A 13,963-nucleotide genomic window follows, 5' to 3' on the forward strand; every position below is an offset into this window, starting at 1 on the left:
ACCTTGAAAAACAACTTATTGTACAAATGCAAATATATAAATCACAGCTGATTCCCACCTAAGAAACAGGTTCTTTCAATTGCATGACTATATGGTATACAATACAGTAAAGAGGACCTCTTTAGGTCGATGTTGTGTGGAAAAGGAACAATATGAGCAACACAAAAAATAAGATATATGGCTGCACAAGTCAATGGAAGACCACCAGGACAAGGTGAAAGTTTCCCTCCAGTCCCGGTGGTGCATTCACAGACATCACACCTGAACATTGTCAGAGGTGGAAAAGACATGGCAAAAGATTCTTTACAAGATGCCTTGCCAGAGAAGAAATCAGGTTTGATGTGAATGAGAACATATGGCCAAATAGAAACGCAATAGATTCGATGATGAGATTTTCTTTTTTGCTTTATTCCTCAGTGGCTTTTTCTGTTTGTATTTTTTATTTTTACTTTTTTACTGTAAATGGAAGTAATATTGAATATGTTTGTTATCTTGCAGTAATGTCCTGTTGTAAATACTGTAAAGTCTTTACTGCAGCAATTCTGTCAATTTTTTTCATAAACCGTACTTCATTTTCATTCATTTTTGTCTTGAATTGCTGCAGCAAAACAAACATAATGCATGCATTTAATAAACCCAAATAAACAAAAAAATATAAACAAGTTTTCAAAAGAAACTGCAAAACTCAGTCTATAATCAATACAATCTACTGTCTATTGTATTACACATAAGCTTATGCAGTTTTTGTTTTTCCATCTTATGTTTGTGTTTTTCATGACATTGTGTTATGATTGACTAAATGTTTCTGTTGGAAGAGAACATGAGTTTGTGATTTGGTATATCTAGTTATTTTTGAGACATGTTTACAGTGTTTTTGTAAACAGTGTGAGCGTTTAGATTACAATGTGTGATTTTGAGGATAAAATTACAGTTTTTCTCAATTGCTTTGGCACATTTTTCGCAACAGTCTTATTATTCTCTAAACTGTGAGTGCAAATGTCACAACTGTTTGCTGGAACTTCATTTTGCAGACATGCAATTAAGTTCTGAAGTTACACACCCAAAACATTTTATTCATGCTTCAAAACCTAGTTATCTTGTCAGTAATTTGGCCAAGGGCACCAAAATATAAAGTATTTTTGTCATCGTGTGAGCAACACTGGTCAAAATGTTTAGTTGTTTTTTCACCATGAAAGTCCACCATAGAAAATAAGGTTTCATTCAAAAAATCTTAATAATTGAGAAGAGTCAACAGTACATAGAAAAAAAGTAAATTACCATTTCTATTTATTCACTTCATTTATTTTATGTGTATTACATACACATTTTACATATTACATACCTAAATCTTCCTTGTCCAATTGCTGTACATTTCATATTTCTTATGTTTCAACAAAAATACAATAGAAAATAACTAAAATAACCTGAAAAACAAATTATTCTTGTTGGACATCCTGTCGCTCTTGTTGGACATCCTGTCGCTCTTGTTGGTCAGGCCAAAGATTTTCATCCACATCACATGTTTTTTCATTGCCATGCACCGGGGAAAAAAATCTCCTTGAATGCCGCACCCATCCTCTGCAATGATCAGCTGTGATGTCCTCACATGCAGCATTCATGGCATCCAACAGAGACAACTGATCGTGTGGTCTGTGATCATATTCTTTCCACCTCCAAGCAGAAAAAAACTCTTCTATTGGGTTTAGGAATGGAGAGTATGGTGGAAGGAACTAGAGGTCTTCACGGGTCCACTTAGATCCGAAAACCCGAGGTCCGACCCGAGACCCGATCGGGTTCGGGTCTAAAAGTTTCACATGTACTTCGGACACGGGTCGGGTACAATAATAGCGGCATCGGGTCTCGGGTAATTTAAAAATGAATGTGTTTTTTCTGAAAGGACCCGAGAAGACCCGAACTCTCTCGCCTGTGTGCGTCAATGTCCTTTTCAAACCTCTCATCTGTTTGCCAAGAGCGCTTGCGACATTGTGTGGTTGTCGGAAGGTTCATTTTCGTTGAGACAAACATGTCAGTCAATTAAAAATGTACATTTTAGCAGTTACATTGGTGTCGTCTTCAGATAACAAAGTAAAACGAATGGAGCAGCTCGCCAAATTGGTTGCAAGGCCACCGGAGTTTCTTTCTGTCTGACTGCTGCGCATGGGTCTGCAGAATGCACACACGTCAGTGCCGTTTACATTCGGTTCCAGTCGGGTTAAAAAATTTTTTTCACTAGTTCGGGTCGAACTCGGGTCTAATTTTCTCGGGTTTGTCTCGGGTCGGGTATTTCTTTAATTTTTTTTTATTTATGCACGTCGGGTTCGGGTATGAAGTGATTCGGGTCATTTCGGGTCGGGTACATTTCTTTGGACCCGAGAAGACCTCTAGAAGGAACTCCACTGTTATCCTTTCATGTGCAGCAAACCACTCCCTAACAGTGTTGGTTCGGTGAAAGCTGACATTATCCCAGACAACAACATAATTAGGCCAATGTGGTCTAACTAAACCCCTTTCTTGTTCTGGAATCAGGTCTCTGTAAAGTCTGTCTAGGAAGGCCAGGAGCAGTTGGGTATCATAGGGCCCAATGTGTGGAATATGTGTGCTCACACCATTCTCTGAATTATCTTAGAAGTACAGTAAAACTCACTAAGTGCACACCAATAGTTTACCTGGACATACTGGTACCGCAGGTTCTTTACTCTTTCACTATTCCTCTCAAATGGCACCTTGTAGAGTTGTTTCATAGAGATTTGATGTCTTTTCAAAACTCTGTCTATGGTAGAAATGCTGACAGAATCTATATTTGCGAAGACATTATTGTCATTTATGATTGCACTTTGGATCTCTCTTAGCCTGATGGAATTGTTGGCTATGACCATGTTGCAAATTTCTTGTTCTTGCTGGTGGTTAAATACTGCTGCTCTGCCACCAGCATGAGGTTGTTGTGCAGTTCTATAGAATGTACAAATAAAGTTGCATTTACCTTTACAATATTGTTGTGTATAAAAATGCTTCATATACTGTAAAACAAACAAAAAAATACATATTTACCTGTTTTCCCTACGAAAGGTTTGCACAATTGATGTCACTGTGGACCTGTTTACATTAGGCTGCACTCTTCTACCAGCCTCTTCCATTGTAAAACCACGATTTATGAAATGATCCACAAGTGTGGCTCTGATTTCATCTGAGACTCTGACTCTTCTATTTCCACCTCTTCCTCTGTTATGTCTTCCTCTAACACCACCACCACGTATCCTTACACGTTTTCCAATTGGTCTACCACGAGCCTGTTGCTGCAGTTCAGGGTTCTGGAAGTCCTCCATGCTCAAAAAATTATATTGATTGTGCTGTGGGCAATATATATATATATATATATATATATATATATATTCCCAAACTTCATTGGTTAAATGGTTGATTGGCAAATTACCTCTAATTGCAATACAGTTTGAATCAACCAATCAACCAATGTAGCAGACATTACAAACAATATCAATGTCAGATATTTATGGAATGTACATGCATGTTTAGTAGTTTTTGATAAGTGAATGGATCGTTTTGAATGTGATGGCATACACAATGACAAATGATTGAGAAGTTGTGAAGAGTTTGACAGTTTGAGTGAGAATTGACTCATCAGTTTGCAAGCCATATGCAATTAGTGTCACGGTAGGAAATCCATCCGTTTCCTCCGTGTCATGTTTTGTGTTTGTGTTTGTACTCACGTAGTCTCCATGTGCACGTTTAGTTGATTGTTGTCACCTGTGTGTTGATTGTCTCGCTACAGCTGATCATCAACTCCACTCAGCTACAAATACTCACTCATCTCTCTGTCTGTCGTCAGATCCTCATTTCATGTTTGCTGCAGTCACCAGTTGGATTATAGTCTCCCATGTTCGGGTTTTGGATCAGTGTTTTCGTGTTGTCGTCTTCGTGTGAGTGTTCCGGTCTGTTCCTGGTTTCATCCATTGACCGTCATCACATTCACCACCGACTTCACCATCCAGCACTTCTCACGCCACCGTAGACCATCGATTACCATTGCCACCATTCTGGACTCAGTGATCATTTCCTTCATTTGTTGTGTTTACCATCATTTCAATAAATTATTTCTGATTGCCTGCACTTGCTTCCTCCTCTCTGACGAGTCGTAACAGTAGGATCTGACCATCATGGAAGCAGCAGGCGATCGCTCCCCATCTCATCTGGAGGAATTTCTACAGAGAGCCGTTGGTCATATGGATAGCCAAGACAAAGCGATAGATGAGATGGGTCGAGCTTTCCAAGCAATGGTGACGAAGGTGTCTGAGCTCGCCCTCCAGGCTCAACAACAACAACCACCGCCACCCGCTGCGCCTCCCACACCACCCGCACCGCCGACCGTCCCCGGGGGGATTTCCCAGTCCGAACCACGTCTCCCCATCCCTGAGAAGTATGCGGGTGAGCCCAAGTTTTGTCGATCATTTTTGTCTCATTGTTCTCTGCACTTCGCCCTGCAGCCCCGCACGTTTACCACAGAGGAGATGAAAGTGGCATTCGTCTTGTCACCACTGACGGGGAAGGCTGCCCTCTAGGGGACGGCGGTGTGGGAGAACCAAGACAGCTGCTGTGCTTCGTTCCACGCCCTTTCGGAGGAGATGAGACGGGTCTTTGACCGCTCTGTCGCCGGGAGGGAGGCGGCTAGATTTCTCACGGACCTACGTCAGGAGGACAGGTCCGTATCTGACTACTCGATCGAGTTCCGCACCCTGGCGGCGGAGTGTAAGTGGAACAAAGAGGCGCAGTGGGATCACTTCCTGCATGGGTTGGCTGACCGCATTCAACAGGAGATCCGCGCCGTTGAGCTCCACACTTCTCTCAATGGTCTTATTGACCTCGCCATCAGAGTAGACAACCGACTCGACCAAGCCGCCAGACGGAGGGGGAGAGCAGTTCTCGCGACCAGACCGGAGGCTCAGTGTCAGCGCTCAGAGGTTGCAGTCAGCCCACCTGGAGATCTTGAACCCATGCAGGTGGGGCGAGCTCGGCTCTCCCGGGAGGAGAGGATCAGGCGGAGATCCCTGGGTCTGTGTTTATACTGTGGCAGCCAAGAACATCTCATCCAGCGCTGTTCAGTAAAAGACCAAGCCCGATAGTAAAACTGAGGCTACTATCGTGTGGGATCTCTGCCAGGAAGACCTCATCTACACCCCTCGTGGCCATTTTGAGTACTGCGTGATGCCTTTCGGGCTCACAAACTCGCCAGCGGTCTTCCAAGCACTCGTTAATGACGTGTTGCGAGACATGGTCGATCAATTCATATATGTTTACCTGGATGACATATTGATTTTTTCTTCGTCTCTCCAGGAACACGTGCAACACGTACAACGAGTGCTTCTGCGGTTGCTAGAGAATGGATGTTTGTCAAGGCGGAGAAATGCGTTTTTCATGCACAGTCTGTTTCTTTTTTAGGACACATCATTTCGACTGAGGGTGTTCGCATGGATCCTGAGAAGGTTAAGGCTGTGGTGGATTGGCCATCCCCAGAGTCTCGCAAGGCCCTGCAGAAATTTCTGGGGTTCGCCAATTTTTACCGGTGTTTCATTCGCAATTTCAGCCAACTAGCCGCGCCTCTGACCGCTTTGACCTCCCCTAGTTTGACGTTCAGGTGGTCAGACGCAGCCGAGGCTGCGTTTGCCAAACTGAAAAGCTGCTTTGTTTCAGCTCCCATTCTCGTAACCCCTGATCACTCACGTCAATTCATAGTGGAGGTCGACGCGTCAGAGGTGGGGGTAGAAGCAGTGTTGTCCCAGCGCACATCCTCAGACGGAAAGGTGCATCCGTGCCCGTATTATTCTCATCGTTTATCTCCTGCGGAAGTTAATTATGACATTGGCAATCGAGAGTTGTTGGCAGTCAAACTTGCACTGGAAGAATGGCTTCACTGGCTTGAAGGGTCGGGTGTACCTTTCATTGTATGGACGGACCATAAGAATCTCGAATACATTAGAACCGCTAAAAGACTTAACTCCAGGCAGGTTCGGTGGGCATTGTTTTTCGGTCGTTTCGATTTTACACTTTCTTACCGGCCGGGTTCCAAAAACATCAAACCCGATGCTTTATCCCGTCTTTTTGAGCGTTCCGATTGCACTGCCACTCCCGAGCCCATTTTACCGGAGACCATCATTATCTCTGCGCTCAGATGGGAGGTCGAATCGAAGGTTTTGACTGCCTTAGAAGGGGTAACGCCCCTGGCTCGTTGCCCACCGAACCGATTGTTTGTGCCTGAAGGGTTACGGTCAGAGGTCCTCCAGTGGGGTCTTTGTTCCAGTGTTGCTTGTCACCCAGGGGTTAGTAGAACTAGGTTTCTAGTCAAGCAACGATTGTGGTGGCCTGGTATGGCTCGTGACGTCCACGACTTCGTCTTGGCTTGTTCGGTTTGTGCTATTGGTAAGACTTCCAATCGACCTCCAGATGGGTTACTCTTACCGCTGTCTGTCCCTTCGAGACCCTGGTCCCACATTTCGCTAGATTTCATTACCGCCCTCCCATCCTCTAAGGGTAATACGGTGATTTTAACCGTAGTGGACCGGTTCTCGAAGGCGACTCATTTCATTCCCTTGCCCAAATTACCATCAGCCAAGGAAACAGCGGTAGCTGTCATTGACCACGTCTTCTGTATACATGGCCTCCCGACAGACGTGGTCTCTGACAGGGGTCCCCAATTTGTGTCCAAATTTTGGCGAGAGTTCTGTAAATTGTTAGGAGCGACCGTTAGTCTTTCGTCCGGGTTCCATCCCCAGAGCAATGGTCAAACCGAACAAGCCAATCAGGATGTCGAAAGGGTTTTGCGATGTTTGGCTTCCAATAATCCTTCGTCCTGGTGTCAGCAATTCTCAATTGTGGAGTACACACACAATTCTCTGCCAGTGACATCTACGGGCATGTCTCCATTTAAGTGTAGTTTAGGATACCAACCACCTAATTTTGTCAGTACGGAATCCGAGGTGTCGGTCCCCTCCGCACACGCACTAGTCCAGAGGTGTCACCGCACCTGGACCAGAGCTCGCAGAGCTCTGCTCCAGGCAAGGTCGCGCACCAAGGCTAAGGCCGATCGCCACCGGTCGAAGCCTCCCCGTTACGTCGTCGGTCAAAGAGTGTGGCTTTCTACCCAGAATATTCCGATGCGTTCCGTTTCGAATAAGCTTGCTCCCAAATTTATTGGCCCGTTTTCTGTTACCAAAATTATTAATCCGGTAACAGTGCATCTTAGCCTTCCACCGGCGTACAGGAGGGTTCATCCCGTGTTCCATGTGTCCAAAATTAAACCGGTGATTTTTTCCCGTCTTAACCCGCCTGCCCCGGTTCCCCCCGCCTCGTATCGTTAATGGGGAGACCACATATTCGGTTAACCGTATTCTGGACTCTAGACAGAGGGGACGCGGATTTCAGTACTTGGTGGATTGGGAAGGTTACGGTCCGGAGGAGAGAAGGTGGGTTCCTGCTCGGGACATACTGGATCACCGCCTTATAGATGATTACAATCTACAGGTAAAGCAGGCTGGGAACGTCAGGTGACGTCCTAGGGGAGGGGGTACTGTCACGGTAGGAAATACATTGTTTCCTCCGTGTCATGTTTTGTGTTTGTACTCACGTAGTCTCCATGTGCTCGTTTAGTTGATTGTTGTCACCTGTGTGTTGATTGTCTCGCTCCAGCTGATCCTCATCTCCACTCAGCTACAAATACTCACTCATCTCTCTGTCTGTCGTCAGATCCTCATTTCATGTTTGCTGCAGTCACCAGTTGGATTATAGTCTCCCGTGTTCGGGTTTTTCATCAGTGTTTTCGTGTTGTCGTCTTCGTGTGAGTGTTCCGGTCTGTTCCTGGTTTCATCCATTGACCACCATCACATTCACCACCGACTTCACCATCCAGCACTTCTCACGCCACCGTAGACCATCGATCACCATTGCCACCATTCTGGACTCAGTGATCATTTCCTTCATTTGTTGTGTTTACCATCATTTCAATAAATTATTTCTGATTGCCTGCACTTGCTTCCTCCTCTCTGACGAGTCGTAACAATTAGTTGTTGGGCAAACTGCAGACGATTGTACTTATTGTTTGCACACATGTGCCAAAGAATTTGCAATTTGCTCAAATCAATAAGAAATTCCAATCTGATGTGAACAATAAGCTAATTGTTTAGAGATCTGATCTTATTGTTTTGGAAAATAAAATTTTCATTTGAGAATTGAGCCAAAGCAATTGAGAAAAACTGTAACTGTTTTGCCAGTTGTGTATTGTAGGTGTGTTGGTGTGTTAAGAGTTTAGAAAATTTGTTAAAAGTATTGAAAAATCTGTCATAGCAATCGTAAAAAACTGTTATATTTATCAAAAATAGAATGTTACAAAAAAATGAAAGCAAACATAACAGCAAGGGTTCAACAATGACAATTGCACAACAATGACAATTGCACAACAATGACAATTTCACAACAATGACAACTGCACAACAATGACAACTGCACAACAATGACAACTGCACAACAATGACCTCAAAATCGTTCCTTCCTAGCTTTTCTGGAGGCAAAGTCACTGATTACATCATTGTATGGTATTGCTTGGCCAACTTTGTTATTAATACTAATAACTGCAAGTCCACTTAGTCTTTCCTGGGCCATTGATGATCTCAAGTATGTTTTAATCAATTTAAGCTTGGAAAAGCTCCTCTCTGCTGAGGCAACTGTCACAGGCAGAGTGCAGGCGATCCTGAGAGCTACCCAAAGATTTGGGTAAAGCTCACACATCTCATTTTGTGATAGGTATGTGAGAAGCTCAAGGGCGGTCATCATAGTTTGGCGAAGTTCAGGAAGACTCTCAATCTCTACAGCCAGTGCGCTACCATCAATATCAGCCTCCTCTCCACAAGAGAGTTTTTCCCCAAGAAGCTCACATTGTTCCCTCCTGACCTTTCGATCTAGCTCCCTAAAATTGAGCAGCACTCCAAAGTTTTCTTTAACCTCACTTAGAGACTTAAATCTATCCTCCAATGACTGAATGCTACAGTCCACTACAGCATTAAAAAAGGACACTTCTAGCCTCTTCATAGCATCCACTATCGGCTCATCTGCAGCCTCATAGGCGAAGTGCCTTTTTGTAGAACGCAGACGCTTTTCTTTCAGTTTATCATTGTTCTTTTGTACAAGGTTAACAGCTACCCCTTACGAAAAAGAAGTGTACTTCAAGCTCATTTTATTAAGTATACTTAGGTTGTTTTCACATATATTGGTGCGCACCGTGGTGCGGCCTCGGAGCGCACCAAAATACATTGTATCATTTTTCAGTTAGTGAGGTCCGTGTTCACATATATATATTTTTTACTTTACTCGAAATGCCGCACCGTACACCATGTGACAACGGTCAGCGCTGTCATTGGTCTCTGACAGCTCTTACCGTCTCATGACCACCCCCACGTTTCCACGACAACCAGCTTGACAGAGAGAGCGCAGCTATCAAGATGTGGAGATAAACGATGCACGTCTTTGTGAAGTTTCTTTGCTTTAACACGAAATTGCGTAGCTGTTCTGTTAAAGCCTTTCTCACGGAGCCGTTTGCTAAAAGCCCGTAATGTCACTATTTGTCTGTGGAGGACAGCTATGCATTTATAAAATCATCAGCTCAAACGGAAAGGAGACAGCGAATCTCTATGCAACGGACCAGGATTGGCTTGTTTGTTGTTAACCCACAATATAACACCAGGCTCACGTCACAACGAAAGCCCAGTGGCTCAAACATGTGGAGAACTTCCTGTATTTGGTTCGGCCCGAGGTCCAGCAGTGTTCACACCACAGGTGGGTCGCCCCAGAGTTCGGCAACAGCCGCTCCGAGACCACCTGTTTAGAGCGGTCTCGGAGCGGTCGTTTAGTGCGCACCCGAGTGCGGCTGTGGTGTTCACACTGACCCAAACGCACCGTACTCGGAGCGACACGTCATTTGGGCCGACCTAAACAGTGTATATGTGAAAACACCCTTAAGTAATGTTGGAGTATAGTTTTAAGTATACTTTATGTAGTAAGTGTACTAACATTTATGTTCTAGTAGTATACTTGTAAGTGTACTGCTTGAATACCGCTTGGGACTAAATTGGCCCACTTTTAGTATATAGAAGTATACTTCTAAGTGTACTATAAGTGTAAGAATAGTCAACTTTAAGTGTACAACTAGTGCACAATTAGTTCTTCATTTGTACTGCAAGTGAACTCATGAGTATACTAATAGTTTTCTAGACTTATACTTCAAGTGTGCATGCAAATGTTCTGTTAGTGTACTCTTAGTAAACTAGTAGGTTACTTATTGTGTGCTGCTTGTGTAACAAAGCACTTTGACACTGAGGATCCATCTGCAGGTTTTTATTAAACACACTCATATTCCAACAGGCAAGGCCAAACAACAGTAAACACAGCAATGTAAGGCAGGCAAATCTCGTAGTTATGAAACAGGCAAAAGGGTCAGGGCAGGCAACAAACATACAGTACTCATAAACCAGGTAAAACAGATCAAGATTAATAAATACAGATAGATAAGCAGGCAGGCAAACCGCTCAGCAATGACAGCCGGTACAAATCAAGACTTTGCACTGACTGAATGTTTCCAGAGAGTTTATATAGGCTGTTGAAAGTGAGACATTTTGAAATGTCATGCCAAATATTGGCTCAATTTGGATTTTATGAGAGCTACACATTCCCAAAAAGTTGGGACAGGTAGCAATAAGAGTATAAAAGTTAAATGTACATATAAGGAACAACTAAAGGACCAATTTGCAACTTAATTGGCAACATGATTGGGTATAAAAAGTGTGGCAGTGTCTCTCAGAAGTCAAGATGGGCAGAGATACTCTATATTCTATTGTGAATAAAATATAAGTTTGTGAGATTTGTAAATTATTCCATTCCTTTTTTACTCACAATTTCTGTGTGTGTGTATATATATATAAGTATATATATAAATATATATAAATATATAAGTGTCCCATTTTATATATATATATATATATATATATATATATATATATATATATATATATATATATATATATATATATATATATATATATATATAATTTTTGTATTTATTATTTTTGTTTGATTAGCTCACTGATAGCATACGAAAGATTTAGCTTCAAATTGAAAGTACAATTAAAAGGTACAAGTAAAAAAATTAATACACAGGAACATTGTATTGTACTTTAAGTGCAATATATTTATATTTATAGTATGATGTTAAGTTCACTTAAAGTAAAGTTGAGTAGTAAACTACTAGTTAACTAAAAGTATAGTAAAAGAAAACTTGCAAGTATACCTGCAGCACACAATTAGTAACTTACTAGTTTACTAAGAGTACACTAACAGAACACTTGCATGTACACTTTCAGTATGAGTACACTAGTTAACTAAAAAAGTATAGTAAAAGAATACTTGCAAGTATACCTGCAGCACAAAATTAATAATTACTAGTTTACTAACACTAAAGATTCTCCATAAAGATAATATATATTTGTACACTACATATACTTTCAAAATTTACTTAAAATATACTGTTTCTAAAGGATGCTAAATAATGTATTTTATAAATATGCTGTCAGTGCATTATTATAATGATAACTTTAACAGATAAAGTATACCTAAAATAAACTTTAAAATAAGTTCAAATTAGTATACTTTAAAAATGGCACAGAACTCCAAGTATATTTTTTAAAGTATACTTTTAGAAAATATACTAAAATATAGCTGTAGACAGCGATACGGGGCCAAGCAACAATGGTCCTGCAACACGCAACAAAGCTGAAAGGACATGCAATTGAAGAATGCAATGTAGCAGATAAGTATGGGAACTATCAGCACACAGGACTCAGAGATGAGAATGAACACAATGAAAAAATAAAAATTTTGAAGTATAATATTTATGTGCATGTTAAAAGAAGGACCGATTAGTCCAATGCTGACCTAGAAATAATACCTGTTAAAATAATAAAGTAAAATACAAATAATGAATTGAAGCTTTTGACTCTAAAGTAAGAGACTTCAATTGCTGCCCTAGCCAGGATTTGAACCCATGATCTCCAGGTGTCATGTTTGTCACTCATCTGGTTGAGCTACAGGGGAGACATACATACAGACAGCTGCTTAAGCTAGATTGCTGAAGTGACAATGTGGATGTTCAAGTTTGGAGAGATTTTTCTCAAGAAGAGAATATTTTTTAAAACCCTTGTAGGTAGTCTAACCTGTTCGAACATTTGACTCTACATGACACAAATTTGTCAACCATTTTGGTTGCCACCATATGGTGGATTTGAACCCCCAACCTCCAGATTTCATGCCCATCACGCATTTGGTTGAGCTACTGGGAAGGCATAGATTGATTGATAGATAGATCAAATATTCTCCATAGACTTTTAGTTGATTAAATGGTTTAAAAGTTATTCCTGTTGACAAATGTATTACTTTTGAACAAAGATAAATATCAAAATTATGTTTGGTCATTTCTATGTGGCTCGGTCCAAAGATAATCTGAGCCAAATTGTGTAACAATTCAACAAACACTGCAAAAGTAGTAGCAAAAAAACTGAATACTGTACTTTTCAAAATGGCTGCTACTGCATATTTGAACTGGTGATGATGCTTGGCCACCAAATTACTGCAAGCTGTGCAGAACATGGAAAACAGACTGGTTGAGAATAATAGGTGAGAATAAACTCAAAACAAATATTAATAGAAAAACATAATACATGCATCAGACAGGATTCGAACCCTCAACCTCTGAGTTTTGATGCATACGTTTAGTAGACTGCGCTACACAGGCAGTGTAGCTAGCCAAGGTTTTCAGACCTGCAAGCAATCAAATGGCCCAATCAAGGAAGGTGCAGACATGACATTGCAGAGCAGAAATAACAAAATTACAATTTATATGAGAATCAGATAGTTTAAGTGAGAACAGTTAACAGTTAACAGTTAAGTTTAAGTCAAGAAAAACATGTTGTATAGGAATGCACAACATGTTATAATACAGTCATAATAATTTAATATGACAAAGAGACAATGTCACAGGGACAGTCAACTTTGGACAGGTATTTCTCGGGAATGGCAAGAGAATATCAAAAATGTGTTTGGTCATTTCTGTGCGGATTGCTCCAAAGTTTATGTGAGCAGAGCCTGGCATAAAATAGACTTAATTTGCAAAAGTAGTAGCGAAAAAAATACTTCACATATGCTATGAAATAAAACATGAACAGAATGTTGAAAACTGACAAATGAGATATCGTTGCAATCGACATAAACCAGTGAATAAAAAATCACAAAGAAAATGAATATCAGACAAAGTTTTCAGAAGTTATGGGCTGTTTTATATAGTTTATGAACCCTAGGTGGCGCTGTCTTCAGATTTCCCAGGTACCTTCAGGACATCATACCAATGCTTATGATGAGAAATGTCGTTTAAAGGCATTTCCAGCTCAGAAAAGCATTTTTCAAGCGATTTCAACATTTCAGGTTGGACTGTGACTTTTCATGCAAAAGTGCCCAACTCGGCCTAAAATGCCTTCAGGGGCATTCTTATGATGAGAAATGTCGTTTAAAGGCATTTCCAGCTCAGAAAAGCATTTTTCAAGCGATTTCAACATTTCAGGTTGGACTGTGACTTTTCATGCAAAAGTGCCCAACTCGGCCTAAAATGCCTTCAGGGGCATTCTTATGATGAGAAATGTCGTTTAAAGGCATTTCCAGCTCAGAAAGGCATTTTTCAAGCGATTTCAACATTTCAGGTTGGACTGTGACTTTTCATACAAAAGTGCCCAACTCGGCCTAAAATGCCTTCAGGGGCATTCTTATGATGAGAAATGTCGTTTAAAGGCATTTCCAGCTCTAGAAAAGCATTTTTCAAGCGATTTCAACATTTCAGGTTGGACTGTGACTTTTCATGCAAAAG

The sequence above is a fragment of the Paramisgurnus dabryanus genome, chromosome 3 (genome assembly GCF_030506205.2).
Source record: "Paramisgurnus dabryanus chromosome 3, PD_genome_1.1, whole genome shotgun sequence".
Classification (NCBI taxonomy): domain Eukaryota; kingdom Metazoa; phylum Chordata; class Actinopteri; order Cypriniformes; family Cobitidae; genus Paramisgurnus; species Paramisgurnus dabryanus.